The sequence below is a fragment of the Typopeltis vanoorti genome, chromosome 13 (genome assembly GCF_054136105.1).
Source record: "Typopeltis vanoorti isolate ZY-2024b chromosome 13, IOZ_Tvanoo_1.0, whole genome shotgun sequence".
NCBI classification, from domain to species: Eukaryota; Metazoa; Arthropoda; class Arachnida; order Uropygi; family Thelyphonidae; genus Typopeltis; species Typopeltis vanoorti.
The window spans coordinates 2,782,534-2,799,929 of NC_143561.1; the positions used below are offsets into that span (position 1 = coordinate 2,782,534).

The 17,396-nt window shown below is 37.2% G+C and overlaps 1 protein-coding gene across 1 annotated transcript in view; it reads left to right on the forward strand.

Moving 5' to 3' along the window:
* Nucleotides 1-1,204: 1,204 nt before the first annotated feature.
* zda (peptidyl-prolyl cis-trans isomerase zonda) overlaps nt 1,205-17,396 on the forward strand; it is a 308,048-nt gene continuing 291,856 nt past the window's right edge. The window contains exon 1 of the mRNA XM_090402905.1: nt 1,205-1,330. The gene's annotated coding sequence lies outside the window, so the exon portion shown is untranslated. The remainder of the gene's footprint in view (nt 1,331-17,396) is intronic.

Genomic DNA, 17,396 nt, shown 5'->3' on the forward strand with positions numbered 1-17,396 from the left:
CTCGCTGGATAGATTGTGTCTAAAACCTTGGGTGGACACGTTTGGGGATCCCACAAGACCACCTGAGCTTGGTGGCAGAGGTTCGTGACCATTGGAAGTTCCTCTTGCAGCTGTTGCCCCCACAACCCAATTAGGAAAGGTGAGCCTTGAAGATGTATGTGTATGTATAATTGGTGTCAGTTGACTGTGGATAAATGACAATTTATGTATTTCGGGATAAATAGTTTACAGATGTGTGCTACATTAATGGAACTACTGAATTGAAATTTAGATGCATATTGCTAAAGTAGAGCATGAGATTCATTGTATATTGAAAAGCCCATTAATGTTCAGAGATTTGGAAGTGTCTCCTTATTATAAGGTCTGATACCTCCACGTCTGAATTATTGTGCTGAGGTATAGTCACATTCTTTTTCTTTTTTCTAGGGAGGGGGTTGTAGAAATAGTGGAGCGGGAGTGACCAAGATTATGACTAGTATGTGGAACGTTCCATATGAATATAGATTGAAGGTTCTTGGATTGAAAAAGTTGGTTGATAGGCTGGAAGAAAGGATATGGTAGAAACATTTAAGTCACTTAAAGGGTTTTTATAAAAAAAGATGCATAGGAAATGTTTCAGAACTTGACTAGATTAGACACAAGAAATAATACCTAGTAGAGTAAGAGCGTGCTTGGTAGCTGTGGGAGGATTAGATTTTTTGTGTAAAGAGTGTGAATGAACGAATGGAATGGGTTGCTAGTGCTAGTTGTGATTTCTTTATCTGTTAATGGATTCAAGGAGAGGCAAGAAACATATTATAGGTAGATTGTGTTTCCTGCGATGAGTCTTCGAATTCTATGGAGGTATTTGTACATAAACTACAATAATAAATCAGCTAACGCCTTTCATTTCCTTATAGGGAGTAGGCGAGGCCGTTTAATCCTATCTAGCTTTTGGAGACTGAGTGGGCAGTTCGATCTATAATAATAACAAGTCCAAAAGTATCACGATATCTATGTCTCTTGTCTGTTAGCTTTACAATGCAATTTGCTTTTCCTCACTAAGGTAGACATTACTCTTTTATACGACTGTTTATTAAAATAACGTAATGTCATTAGTGGTTAATTCTAAACTGTAGCCAATCACTCACTAATTTCTTTTGTGGATACGAAGCCGAAAATTAACCTTGCAGTTTTAATTTTCTGCCACTAGAAGCAGTGGTGTTTCGTACTTTATCAAAACAGGTGTAATCTTCTAGAAAAGTGCCGAGTGATATATAGTTTATGTATGTTGGTGTTAGTGAATTTAATCTTTAATTAAAGACATTGAGATTAAGAACAAATAATAGAGGTAAAGTTTAATTTTAATGTATATTATTTAATATTATTATTTTTAAAATATTTCTTCGAATACTTTATTTCTACCACCTTTCGCTATGCTGTTATGTATTTATTATATATATTTACTCGTGAAGCAAGTTTATTTTTGCTTGTTACAAATTTTTCCATAGGATTGGTACGATGATATTTAAAATGTAATCGCACCATTTTATGTTGAATGGTAATGCACTATTAATGGGAATTAGCATTTTTTGCAGTCATAGATAATCGATTTTATCTTATATGCAATATTGGTGTCAGAAGTCTAGAATATGCAATCAACAGTTAAAACTTATGCCTTTAATAATAAATTTGGTACCTAGGTTAACGATTTCTTTATGACTTGTCTCATGTTATATAACATGACGAAAATCCCTCAGAGGCGCGTTTAATCATGGTGTTTATAAAACACATGTTCATTTCTTTAAGATCTTAAGTAAGGAGATTATCGAGTTATGGCAGTGATTATTACGAGTATCTCCATGAAGGCAGAAGACTCATGGCGGGGTACTCACAATTAGCGATATTCACACAACACCAGTTATATTTTGCCTTAAACTCATTCATTTTCACGGTACTTAAAACTATCTCTGGTAATCCATTTTAATGAATCGCCACTTTCCAAGCGAAAATCTAGTCCATACATCCTTACTAACCACACTTCTCATCATGTTTCAAAATCTCTTAAGTGAATCTTATAGAACTCCATTAGTAACTTAAAAGTCTGTATCATATCCCCCCCCCCTTTTTTTTTTTCTGCCAATCAACCACATTTGCAACCTACACACCTCGAGTCTATCCTCATAGGGGACAGTTCACAACTTTGTCACCAGTTGGTCACTCATTTCTGAATACTTTCCACCATCACCTGAACCACGTGAAATCCAGGTGACTAAATTAGTGCTTGCATTTGGTCACAAAATGTTGCTGAATCGTAATTTCATAAAAAAAGTGTAATTGCATCTTTACTTGTCAATGTTTTTCAACATCCAAGTTATCTTATGAGCTAATTTGTGAACTTTTTGTAATATGCCTTCTGAACTTCAACTCTCTGTTATCCACCATGACACACATCCCTAGCTTTATCACTTTCCTGCAATCAATCAATGTAATGCACATCATGTAATCTCTTACTCCTGAAGTGAATAACTTTACACTTTACAACATTGAATTGATATCCATTATCCTTTGCCCACACTACCAATCTGTTTAAATCATATTGCAAATTGTCAAGAAAATCGACTGTGCAACCACACTATTTTCAGACAGTAAACATAATCATAGTCTCAGTCTCAAAACATTAGATAGGGCTAAAACGACTATCTCCCTATATGGGATTAAAAGGCTTTTGTTGATTTTTTTTTTTTTTTTTTTAATTTCAAATTGTCTACATCACCTTAGCATCATCAGTATACAACCGAATATCCCACACTTAAATCATTCCCTGTATTAATTTCCAAATTGAACAGAAGTGGGCCCAGTACAGAACCTTCAAGAATTCCACTAACTACCTATTCAAATTCTCCTGGACTTCACTCCATCATATACCATCCCCTGTGACATCTGTCAGCCAGTCCCGTCCCATGCCACCAGCTTCACATCCATTTCATTCTGCTCCAACTTATCCAATAGATTTTCATGAAGTCTTTTGTTCTATGCCTCTTCAAAGTCCAACAAAGTGTAGTCATTTTCTTTATCCAATTCCACTTTATATGATACATAGGGCATTGTATTCCTATCCATCCATTGCTGGATTTTAACTTTAATCAACTTTTCCAAGGTGAAATCCCACTTGTCCATGCCAGTGATGAACTAATTCTGAAACAAGTCAAAGAAAGACTTAGAAAAAGTTCCTCTAGTCACTGACTAGATTTGAACTTAGAATAGTATCTTCTTTGAGTCCTTGCACTATGGATGCAAACAGTATTTCCACTGGACTATGCAGGCATCTTAAGAAAGTAAAGTGACACAAATAGCACTACATATCAGCTCACTCAGTTTATTTAAAAAAATTATTTCTCCATGGATTCAGTACTTAAGTATATAAAAAAAAAAGTAGTGGTATATATATATTTATATTATTATTACCACCCCAAGACCTCATGGAGTCAAAGACTCATCTGGGAAGTCCTTTTATCACACACACAGCTCATCATACCATGTTTTAAACACATTTAAACTCTTTGCAGACACCACATTCTCAGGCAAGGCATTCCAATCATTCACAACTCTGCACGAAAAACACCTGCCTCTCACTCCCCTACTCACACCCTCTTTATACAGTTTCCAGGGATGACCTCTGGTTCTCCCCTGATCTCCCACTGTTCTCTGTAAAACTTCTCCAGCATTGATCCTATAACAACCCCTTACCAACTTGTAGGTCTCTATCATATCTCCCCCCTCTTCCTCCTGTCCACCAGACTCTGCAAATTACATCTTCTCAATCTTTCCTCATACTCGACATTCCAGAGGTCAGAAACTACCTTAGTCAGTCTCCTTTGGATCCTTTCCAACATCTCTTCATCCTTCTGAAAACCTGGTGACCAAATCTGGGCACAATAATCCATGTGTGGCCTAATCAAAGCCTTATACAACGGAACAAGAATCTCCCTTCTTCTACACGTCAGTGTCCTCCGCATCATTCCCAGAAGCCTTTGTGTTGTCTTCACAATTTTGGCGATGTGTCCCCTAAATTTTAGATCCTTATCCACTATCACCCCCAGATCTCTTATTTCCTTTACTTTCAACAATATATTCTCACCAAGCATAAATTCTGCATCCCATCTTTGTTTTCCAAATTTTAAAACCTTACATTTTGCAACATTGAATTCACATCCTCATTTCCATGCCCAATCACTCAATCTGTTGAAGTCTTCTTGTAAGGCCACAACATCTTCATTACACTTCATGGTTCGTCCCAAGTTTGCATCATCTGCAAAAAACTGAATATCTCCATCCAAATCTTCACCTATATCATTAATATACAAGTTAAATGGTAATGGACCTAAAACAGACCACTGAGACACTCCACTGGTGACTTTCCTTTTCTTGGATATTGCTCCCCCATACATAACTTGTTATGTATGGGTGAGCCTTATATATATATATAGGGGTGACACAATATCTCTGAAATTATTCACAGCATGCCTAGAAGAAATATTCAAACTTCTTGATTGGGAAAGGCAAGGTCTGAAGATAAATGGAAGATATTTAAGCCATTTACACTTTGCAGATGAGATATTTTTCTTTACTTCAACTGCTCATGAATTACAGACTCATATCCAAAGAATACAAATTGCTAGCAAACAGCTGGAATAAAGATAAATCTAAAGAAGATCCAAGCAATAGCTATGTCCAACCAGAAATAATCAAAATCAATAATGATGAAATTAAACAAGTAGATCATTATATATACTTAAGACAACAGATATCAATGGATCAAAATATCATGGATGAAATTAAAAGATGCATGATGCTTTGGTGGAAAGCATTTGAAAAATTGTATTCAATATTCAAAAGCCAACTGCCATTATGCCTGAAAAGAAAAGTTTTTAACCAGTTAACCAATATTTTAACCAGTTTTTAGCCAATTTTCTTCTTATATTGAAATATGGCTGTGAAACATGGACACTAAATGCAAAGGAAATTCAAAAATTAAGAATAACACAATTTAGTATGGAAAGAAGCATGCTTGGTATCACAAGACTGGATCACAAAAGGAATATGTGGATAAGAAATTAAACCATAGTCTCTGACATCATAGGAAGAGTGAAACAGCTGAAGTGGCAATGGGCTGGGCATATTGCTCGAAGATAAGATCAACAATGGACACAAAAGAAGTACTGGATTGGATTCCACGAGAGGAAAAATGACCACGATGCCAATCTAAATCATGGCGGATTGATGATATCGGATTTGCAGGAGTGACATGGGAAAGGATAGCCATGGACAAACAGTTTTGGAGTAATCTTGGAAAGGCCTTCATCCTGCAGTGGATTGATTAATAAAGGTAAACATTCATTAACAAATACAAAATGTGTCAGCTTTTAGCTCAAGAACACAGTCCCAGTACTTGGAAAACCCTACTCAAAGTATTCCAAAAATACTTTTTCTCAGTGCTTTGCTCATTCACTTTTTTAATTGCCCATAAGGTTTATATATATATATGTATATATAAACCCATATATGTGTCCCCTGCTCTCCACAGAAAGTCTATTTACTTGTACCTCTTGTTTACCTTTGGCTCATTCACTTTTTTAATTGCCCATAAGGTTTATATATATATATATATGTATATATATATATATATATATATATATATATGCCTCCCCTGCTCTCCACAGAAAGTCTATTTACTTGTACCTCTTGTTTACCTTTATTAATAATGCAGTTTATTATTATATATCTACAGTTTTAGCATTACACATGATATGCAATTTGGATTTAGAATATGTCTAACCTCATTGAACTTTTTATACTTTAAACAGTCACATTCAGTGATTAAAAAAAAAATTCCCCAGAAAAGTGATTAATTTCTGTACATTTAAAATCAGAGTCAACAAAATTAATCCTGATTATGTACAGAGTGATGTGATTGTTTTAATTCTTCCAGTCTACATATTGCATATATCATTTGTTTTTGAGTAATAAGTTAAAAAAAAAAATACTAAAGAATAATATGTATATTATAATGAAATAACGCAACTTAGTAAGGCCTTTCGAAAACAAAAATTTTTCAGATGATTAAGTATGTCACTGCATAATATAGAATTCATGGTTATAGGGCCAAATTCCAGATGATTGGTTGAGCTCTTATTGTATCCTTATATAAAGACTGATATAAAACAATGAGAGAATTGTAATTTTCCAGAAGTAAGATTTATGTAAGCTTACTGAAGTAAGCTTATATAAATCTTACTTCTTGTCAAGAAGAGCCTTAAAGAAATTGTAAGGAAAACGGGTGTTTGATGCCAGAATAGTAGGAAAACGACCCAGAGTAAGACCAAGATGTAAGTGGGTTTATGCAGTAAGAAGTGCCTTAGAAGACCAAAATATAACATCTGTGAATATTGGGGATCTTGACAGATAAGACTAATTTGGAGGAAAATTGCTCAGAAGTTAGAAATGAAGTAATAATTTCCTGTAGTACTCTCTTAATATCCTGTACACCTCCTGAGGAATTTGAAGATGTTTACAATATTCGTAATAACAATGCCTATCATATTTCTCTTTAAAATCATTCACTAACAAAATATACACTGCCTAGTCTTTTCATTTCCCACTTCTCATACAGAAATCTATCCATATTCCTACATAATTTCCAGAGGTGACCACTTTTTTTTTTTTTTTTTTCCCATTCAGTCTGGTATTGAAATAAATTAGTCAACATTTTGGTTGCTTGCTTCTGAATCTTCTCTACAATTCATCCCAAGTACCCAGATGACCATTTTGCACAGTTTCCAGATAAGGTCATATCAAAGCCTGATAGAGGGTTAATGACTTCCTTATCTTTGCTTTTTTGGTGTGTTTCTTGCCATTCAAGTGTCTCTTTAAGCTGTTTTGTCTGTTTTTAATTTGTCTACTGAACTTCAGCTTTCTCTGTCCATTATTATCCCTAAATCCCTAGTCTTATCTTATCTTAGTTTTTGCATCCATTTCCATCTATGTCACACACAGCCTGTTATTTTTCATCTCAAAGAGCATAACTACACACTTTGATACATTGTTTCATTATCCATCAGTCACATCTACTAGATTATAAGTCTATTGTCCTGCAGTATTTCTACATCATCTTTATTAATGAAACAAGTCATCATTATGAATAAGTTACACATTCATCAGAATTAGCATCAAAAATACCTCTATCATCTGTCAGTTGTGTGCAGCACCTACACAGTGCATCTCCAAACTCCTAAATTTCTTCTCTTCGTTCATCCCCTTCACTGCTGCTTTATGGAACAATTTGCCATCTTATGCTTTTCCCAAGGAATGCAATCTACTGCCCTTCAAGATAGATGCGAACAAGATCCTTCTTGCCTTTTCTTGTACTATAGGTTGATCAACCTCTCATGGATGAGAGGGTGATCTGTTTTCATAATAACAAAAAAATCGGTTTTAGTAACTAGATAATGGACAGATTTTGCTGTCAAGTTTTTTTATTATTATTATTGTTCCGGGCAACTCCAAGGAGTCGACAGACTCATCGAGGGAGGCGCTAACATCATGTCAAGAACAACTATTCGACGTTCACACAGTATCTATCATACCTTGCCTTGAACTCATTCACGGTCGTAGCACCCACAACAGACTCTGGAAGATTATTCCACTCATTCACCACTCTCCAAGTAAAAAACCTAGCTCTAACACTTTTGTAAACCACGCTCTTGCCCAGCTTCCATGCATGGCCCCTAGTCCTCCCACCACCAGTCATATTTTCAAAAATATCTTCTGGATCAATCTTATAGAAACCCTTCAGTAACTTGAATGTCTCAATCATATCACCCCTCCTTCGCCTATCGTCCAATCTCTGCAACCCACAAATCCTCAACCTATTCTCATAAGGTTCATTCCACAGACTTGCTATCATCTTGGTCACTCGTCTCTGGATCCTCTCCACTTCCTCCTCATCACGAAGAAACCCTGGTGCCCATAACTGGACACAGTAGTCCAGATGGGGTCTTATCAAGGCTCAACAACAGAAATACAGAGGAACAACAACTTGTTTGTCTCTGCATTTCAAAGTATTTTTCAGAAGCCAAGTGATTTGATGAGCTGATTTAGTCACTTTTGCAATGTGCCCCCTAAACTTCAATTCCCTATCCACCAATACTCCCAAATCCCTGGCCTCGTCAATCTCCTGGAGTACGATTCCACCAATGCGATATACTGCTGCTATTCTTTTCACCCCAAAGTGCATAACCTTACACTTTGCCACATTAAAGTGACATCCATTTTTCCTAGCCCAGTCCTCCAAACTATCCAAATCATCCTGTAAAATTTTGACATCCTGTGCACAAGTTTTTATAGCATTATCATTGTATTGATAATGTACCATGTGATATCAACATCACATGTGGCTACTATAAATAGGCATACCTATCCTCTGTATAAAATCAGTAAATGTTTGCCAGCAATGGGGAAATGTTGCAACATAAGCCGATTTGACCGTGAGCAGACAGTTGGGGTTTCAGAGGGAAGGTGCCAGTATTTTGGAAACAGCTGCACTCATTTTACATTTTGCAACATTAAAATGACAATCATTATCCTTGTCTATGCTACTAGCTTCATATCCATTCCCATTTGTTCCAAATTTTGTATAGTTTTTCCTTGTGGTATTCTATAAGATGCCTTTGCAAAGACTGGATTAACTATGAACAGACATCCAACAGAAGGGTTGACATTGGTCAGCCACGTGTGGTTGATCTTAGAAGTAAGCATTGGATGTCACGACTGGTATCTCAGCAACAACTTGCAACAGTCACACACTCACTCACCAGTACAACAGTGGGCAGTTCGACCCATTTCCACATTCACGATTTTGCTGTACTTTTCTTCAGCTGGGGTTCCTCAGTGGGAGACGAACAAGGATATGCATGATGATGGCCAAGCATTGCAAACAGTGTCATGTATAAGCCAAGGAAAGTCGGCAATGGATCCCTCTACAGATGGAAGAATGGTCATCTGGAGTGATGAATCCTGTTTCTTGCTGCACCATGCTGATGGCCATTTTGCATTTTCCTGCCACGGTCTGTTTGGTTATCATACCACAAACACTGAATGGGTGAACACTACACGGTCCTGTTAGCTGACCGTCTCCATTCATATCTGCATGTCTATCCCGACCACTGGGCCATCTCCATGGCCCAGGGTCGGGATATCATCCATATATGTTATCTCCATGGAGTCTGGAGACCCATTGTGGAAGACCCAAACTAACCATTATACAAACAAACCTATCATACTGCTCCTTACACTCATTCACTCTCAGGGAATTCGCAACTAATTCTGGCAATAATCCATTCCACTTATTCACCACTGTTCATGCAAAAAATTAGTCTGCATACCACGCTCTTACACAACTTCCACAGATGGCTCATAGTTCTAACTGTTGAGAAAAATCTTTTGCATTACTTTTATAAATCTCCTTTAATATTTTAAACGTTTCTATCATTGCTCCTCTTTTCTTCCTATCAACTAAAATTTGGAACCCACAAACCATCAACCTATCCGCATAGAGAGCATTCCACAGAACTGTCACTAGCTTAGTCATTTGTCTCTGAATCTTCTCTTCTACTTCATGGTCCTAAAAAAACCCAGATGACCAAATCTGTTCAATGTAAAGATTTGGTGAAATCGTAACTTTATAAAGAGGGATAATAACTATCTTTACTTGTTGGCATGTTTTCAACATCCAAGTAATCCTTTGAGCTGTTTTACCAACATTGCAATATGCCCTCTGAATTTCAACTCTGTCCTCTATTATCCCCAAGTCCCTAGCCTCAAAAATTTCCTGCAATCAAGTACCATCAATATGGTATGCCACATGCAACCTTTTCTACCAGAAGTGCATAATTTTACATTTTGCAACATTAAAATGGCAATCATTATCCTTTTCTATGCTACTAGCTTCATATCCAATCCCATTTGTTCCAAATTTTGTATAGTTTTTCCATGTGGTATTCTATCAGATGCCTTTGCAAAGTCAAGTAGTAACATGGCATGGTATCTCTCAGTTCCTTTATCCAATTCTGCTGTCACTTTATTATAAAATGTGAATAAATTACTAAGACAGGACCTACTCTTTACAAAGTTTTGCCACCTGCTATAGCGTATCACATTCCTATCCACCCATTGTTGGATTTTACCTTTAATCAACTTTTCCAATACTTTAACAGCACTCCTGAAATAGTAATTGGTCTGTAGTTTAGTTTGCTGCCTCTGTCTTGGAGCCACTTTTATGCAGTGGAACTCTTGCCCTCTTTCACTTCCCTGGAATTCTGCCAGAGCTGAGACTTAGATTGAACAACTTCAGAGGCAATCCCAATTTTCTTGCACATTTACATGGCACATGGACTGATGTGCCATCAATTTCTACTGCTGTATTCACATTCATATTTTTCAACATGCTGAACACCTCCTTATCTACCTCAATTTTGATATGACTCTGTCACAGAAGCAACTGTGAAATCTCCGCCTAGATGATACAACACTGCAAAATGTTCACTCAGCAATCAACTATTTCTTTTGTATCTGTCACCTTCCTGCCATGAGCAAGAAATTTAAAGTCATCTTGCCATAGTCATTTTACTTCTTACTTGCTACATAATGCAAAAACTCTTTTGAGTTTACTTTGGTCTGCTTAACTAATTTTTATCTGATTTGGCATTTCTTACCAAATAGTCACCCTTCTTTTTGCACTTTATACTGTTCACGAGTATGCTAAACACCTTTTTGTTTATATTCCCTCCATGGTGTCTTCTTTTTTGCATATAAAGAGATATAAAACTCTTTCTTTATATCTCTACTCATCCACCTAATTCCCATTTGGTTTATCCTCTACCTTTTTGTATGTAGGTCCAATGCTGCTTCTCTCAAACAATACTGATATTTGTTTCTTGTAGTTTCTCAAGTAGTCATGTCACTGCTCCAAGATGACTCCTAAGTATGTCATAATTATCAACTTTATAGTTGAACATAATCCCTTTCTTGATGGAGAATTTCATGGTTGGGAACATCCAAGAACAACACTGCATGGTCACTTCCCCCAATATGGTAATTCATAAGAGACCTTCATAGCTGCATGCCAAAAGTGGTCATTTATATGTCAATGTTTTGTCTTCCTCTGTGTGTAATGTTGAATGGAAATTTAAGAGGACGTATTCATTGTTCAAGATAGACTTTCTTTATAACAGAATTTTACTTAGTTACTTTTCCAGTGACAAAAAAACTAATTATTTGCAAGGTCAAGTATAATTCAAAGCTTCTCTGAGCTAAATTATCTGTTCTTAAAATTAAATGAGCAGAGTGTAAGCTTTTAAAATTTGGGAAGCAAAGATTGGATGCAGAGAATAGGATTTGTGGGGATATTTTAGAGGAGATGACAGATCTGGGGTTTGATGGTGGATAGGGACTTGAAATTTCATAGACATTTTGCTGTAATTTTGAGCACAACACAGCAGATTATGGGAATGAACCAGAGAACACCGACATGTAGAAGTATTGTGCGACCACAGATGCGAGATCCCCTTGACATTTCTGCACATATCAGAAGAAGGCAAATCCATTCTGATAATTGGGTAATCAGTGCATTTTGTGGGGTGAGTATTTATTATTATATGTCGAAAAATTAGCTTTTCTGGTATCAAAATTCTTGGTTTTAAAGTGGTAACTATTTTGCTTATGCAAGTTGGAACATTTACGTATAATTAGAAGAAACACACGTATGAACGCACCACAGGTTTCGTTATTTAAAAAAAAAAATTTACGTATAAAGCACTTAATTTTGCATGTTGGTAATGAATTCGTACATCGCCTTATTCCTTTCTCCCTTCAACATGAATTGCTCTTCTTGGCACATTGCTAGCCAAGGGTCTCGGATCAATGGTTGAACAGTAAGGTGTTATGATTCCATTGTACAAGGCCACATATGGATTACTGTTCACAGATTTGGTCACCTAGTTTTCAAAAGAATGATGAGTTGTTGGAGATAATTGACCAAGTCAGTTGTCTCTGGAATGTGGAATATGAGGATTGATTGAGAGAATGTAAATTACAGAACCTAGTGGATAGAAGGAAGAGGGGAGACATGATAGAAACATATAAGTTGATAAAGGATATTACCAGATTGGTGTGGATGAGATTTTTCATAGAATATCTAGAGACATGAAAACAGGAAGTCATCCCTGGAAACTGTATAAGGTGGGTAAGGAGTATATTTTTTGCATCGAGAGTGGTGGGTGATTGGAATGCATTGCCTGAGAGTGTGGTGAGTGCAGAAGCAGTGACTGCATTTAAGTCAAAGTAAGATTAACTCTGCATCTGGGGATCTTCTGCGACAAGTCTCTTGGTTCCAAGGAGGTCTGTTGATAATAATAATATATTTCATTATTTGAGAAATAACTGAAATATACTCTTATCTAAAATTGATGAGAACAGTTTTGTTGAATTCCAAGGCATATAACAAATTTTTTTAATGAAATCATAGTATTTGCAAAGTCATCAGCAGAAATTCCAAGAATCAATTTAACAAATTCAGTAAATCAGATAATGTTACATTGTTTTACCAAGTGATTGTCATTTAAAAATAAATAAACTTAAAAACTAAGGAAATAATCAAGACCTATTAGGATCAATGGTCTACTGAAATGCCATAAAAACCATGTCCATTAAGGCCAGTATTTCTTTTAGTAGTCCTTACAGAATCACAAAATTGTTGTCGAACTTCTGCATCCTTTGGTAAGCCACTTACTCAAATGCGGTTGATAAGGATAAAAGGTTAATTCTTTTTAGACTATGGCAAGTTTTATTTCATAAACATCCATTTAACTCGAGCTGTTGAATGTTTTTCCCACACATTTCCTGTTTTGGAAAGAAACAAACACTTGGAATAATCAACAACTTAATTATTATGCCAACATTTCACTATATTCTGTAAGACATTGATTACCAAGGCAGAGCAAGCCGTTATTATTTATACTGATGCAGATTTAAATCAGGTACACTGTTTGATGAATATGTAGTGGCTGTATAACATTTCCCTAACTTTAATACGACTGCCTTAAGCTACCAAACATCTGAAAGACCGTGGACTATTAAGTTGATATTAAGTTAATAGTCCATGTTCCCTTAAGTTAAGCCAAACAACCACACCAGCTGTTTGGCCGAAAGGTTAGCATATCTGCTCTCCAACCAAAAAAGGCTGCAGGTTCAAATCCTGCCATGGGCATTGATGTTTGTAATTGTCTGTGAAAATACTTGTGGTGATGGTGGTTGTAGATGGCATTGGTGTAGATGATGATGGTTGTTGCAGTTTGTTGTATAGTTGGTGGATTGAGTGGTGGAGACAGAGTTGTAGAGTAGGTTCCCTCGATGAGTCTTTGGACACCTTGGACGTGTCACATAATAATAATATTTACAGGTCATTTATTGCTCATAGATAGGGGGTTGTCATTTATGACTATAGGATACTCATTCTTTGTGCACTTACATAATATTATAATTTTCTTCTTCCTTTTTTGTTAGGCTTATTGACCTGTTACGAAGCTGTCCTAAGTCCTTCTAAGCCATACCCATCCCGAGGATGAGGTGGCTATCCCTCATCCTCGGGATGAGTGTGTCCCATGTCTATAGAGATGTGTGTGTGTTCACGGGGCCAGTTTGCCTGCTTGTAGGAGGAAAAACCCCAGATAAACTGGAGAGAAAAACCCTGCAGTCCACACTCAAGACCAGCTTGGTTATGTCTGAGAAAGATCCTAAGCTCTACATGTTAGTGACAGAATCGAGCCCAGGACACTCCTTTTCCAGGCATATAGTTGCGAAGCGCATAACCACTCAGCTAACTGCACGGACATAATGTTATAATAATATATATATATATATATATATTTTTTTTTTTTTTTTTTTTTTTTTCCCCAACATAATAATATTTTTACCAGAGACCTTTAAAAAATCAGAGACTCATGGAGGAAGGCCAAATATCATCCACACTAGCTATCATACCTTTAATTCATTCACACTACCTGCACCACTACCTCCAAACAGTGGCACACCATTCTAATTGCACACTGCTCTTTGAGAGAAAAATCTTACTCTCACCTCATTTCTTGACTGCATTCATTCTCAACTTTCATGGATAGCCTCTCGACAAAAAAACTAAATTCCACAGCTCCAATATCATCTTTAACATGTCATATTTGCATCACCTCATAAACCAGGAGACAGATCTAGTCACAGTATTCCAGGGACGAGGTCATATGAAGGCCTTGTAAAGAGGCAAAATGACTTTCTCTTCCTCACATGTTGGTGTTTGTTTTAGAATTGAAGTTATCTTTTAAATTGTATTTGAAGTTTTTGCAACTTCCCATGTACTGAAACTCCAAGTTGCTTAACCTGATATCAGTTTCTTCTAGCATAATCTTGCAAAACTGAATAACTTTATTAACATTGATTTGAAAACCATTTTCACCTGCTCACATTTCCAGCCTATTCAAATCATTCTGCAAGTACTGTATGCCAGTTGCATTCCTAATTATTATTATTTTGGTAACCTGAATGGAGTCAATAGACTCATCGTGAGAGGCTCACTCAACCAGCAATATGTCTATTATAATGAAGTTGGAAGTTATTTACCTTCCTGTATTCATAATACACTCCAGCAATGCATTCAACTCACTAACAACTCTCCATGTAAAAAATCTACTCCTTACATCTTTCTTCACCACATCTTTATTCAATTTCCAAGGATGGCCTCTCATTCTTCCCATCTTAATGTTCAATGTTTTTGTAATTCCTTCTGTGTTAATCTGATAGAATCCATTAACTAACTTGAAGGTCTCTATCATATCACCTCTCTTCCTCCTATCCACCAACCTCTGTAATCCACATTTTCTCAAATGCTCTTCATAACCAACACTCCAGCGTTCTGATATCACTTTGGTTTTTTGTCTTTGGACCTCTCTAGGGTTTCCATATTGCACTGAAAACTAGGTGACCAGATCTGAGCATAGTAGTTCATATGTAGTCTGACTAGTGCCTTATATAGAGGCACTACCACCTCCTTATCCCTACATGCCAATGTATTTTTTATCATAGCAATACAATGTGCAGTCTTTGCAACACTTGCAATGTGCCCTTGGAACTTCAGTCTACTGTCTACTGTCACTCCAAATCCTGACTTATATGGCCTGTATTTGCATCTTCAGAGATCAAAGATAGGCAGGGTAACTTAGGACTGATCCTTGTGGTACACCACTGGTCACCTTCAATTTTGCAGACTTGCATTTGCATCCCCCATGCACCAGTTTTTTTTTTTTTTTTTTTTTTTTTTTTTTTTTTTTTTTTTTTTTTTTAAGTTCAAAAATATCATGGTATATAGATTCTTCTTGTCTACCTCACCCATAACATTATTATGCCAGCCTGGTTGGCCTAGTGGTTATCGTATCCGCTCTCCAGCCAAAAGGTGTGATTGTCTGTGAAAATACTAGTACCAACCAACCTCTGTAATCCACGTTTTCTCAAATGCTCTTCATAACCAACACTCCAGCATTAGTAGTGGTTGGCATTGTTGCAGTTTGTTTAGTTGGTGAATTGATTGGTGGAAACAGAGAGTTGTAGAGTAGGTGCCCTCCCTCGATGAGTCTGTGGACTCCCTGGAGGTGTCACATAATAATAACATTATTATAAGCTATGAACTTTCCCTAATAATACTGAAATAAGCACATTTTAATGAAAAGATAAAATTATAAATATCACGTTAAGCAATTATAATTTTCAATATTCTTTTTGAATAATCCAACTTAAATTGATTTGTAAGCCATAAAAACTGACAATTCGAGGAAATTAATTGTGTTTACAATTTACAGCAGTGGCATGGTGGCAACAGTCTTCATTGGTCACTTTTTATTTAGTATAAGCATTTTATTTATAATTCTGTATAGAAATATTGCATTTGCTTATTTTCAAACAGTTCTTATTTGGACATTGTGCGGTGTGGTATCGGTACAGTGTGGATGTTATTTCAATGTTCTGCCCCTCTCCTCACACGGATGTGCGAGGAGAGGGGCAGAACTGTCAACTGACCACCACTTTGTTGTCTGCACTCTACGGCTTCAGAAACCAGATGCTACCATCAACACTCGTAGGCCTAAGCAACTGTAAAACTTGAAATGGGAGGCACTGAAAAATGAGACTGCGAGGAAGAATTTTGCAGATAGCATCTCCTCCAGGTTCAAAGAGATTCCCAAGCATACTGCAGACGTTGAGGAGGAGTAGGAGCTGTTCAGAACTGCTGTCACTGCCTCTGCACTCTCATGCTGTGGCAGAAAGTGGCTCGACATGGCGACAGACAATGAGAAAAGGATACCTTGGTGGAACCAAGAGGTCCAAAAAGCTGTCCGGGCAAAAAAGGAGGCCTATCTAACATGGCTTAGGGTCAGGTCACCTGAGATGTGTTTCCAGTACACTGAGGCAATAAAGACAGCAAAGCAAAAAGCTTGGGAATCCTTTGGAGAAAGATTAGACTCATCCTATGCAAATGCAAACAAAGTATTCTGGCAGACATCCACTGCCTTCGAGGGAGGAAATCGTGCACAGCAAAGGCAATTAAGGCCTCTGATGGTGCGCTTTTAACAACTGAGAAGGATATCCTCCACAGATTGAGGGAATACTTTGAGAGCCTTCTTAACTCTTGGACCTCTTGGATGTCCACAACTGCTGGGCCAGGTGGCCCAGCAGTTGTGGACATCCAAGAGGTGCAGATCGGGGCAATGACTTGTCTCACAGCAGAAGAGGTCCATTTAGCAATAAAATCGGGCAGGGCTGCTGGCGATGATGAAATTCGACCCGAAATGCTAAAAGCATTAAATCGAGACGGTGTTCTCTGGCTGACTCGAGTGTGTCAGGCTGCTTGGATATCTGGGTGAGCACCAAAGCAATGGCAGACAGGCATAATAATACCAGTCTTCAAGAAGGGAGACCAGAGAGATTGCAGCAACTATCGTGGCATTTCTCTGCTCAGGCTGCCTAGGAAAGTAAATGCTAGGTGCTTGGAAAGAAGGTGCAGGAGCATAGTTGAGTCAAAGTTCCAGGAAGAACAATGGCTTTTGTCCTGGTAGAAGCACAACTGACCAAATCTTCACTTTAAGGTAAGTCTTTGAGAAATCTTGGGAATATGCCAAGACTGTCTACACATGTTTTGGACTTGGAGAAGGCATATGACTGGGTTCCTCGGGATAAGTTTTGGCAAGTAGTACTGGAGTATGGAGTGGATGGCCAACTATTAGCTGCCATCAAGTTTCTGTATGAATGCCCGGAGTTTTGTG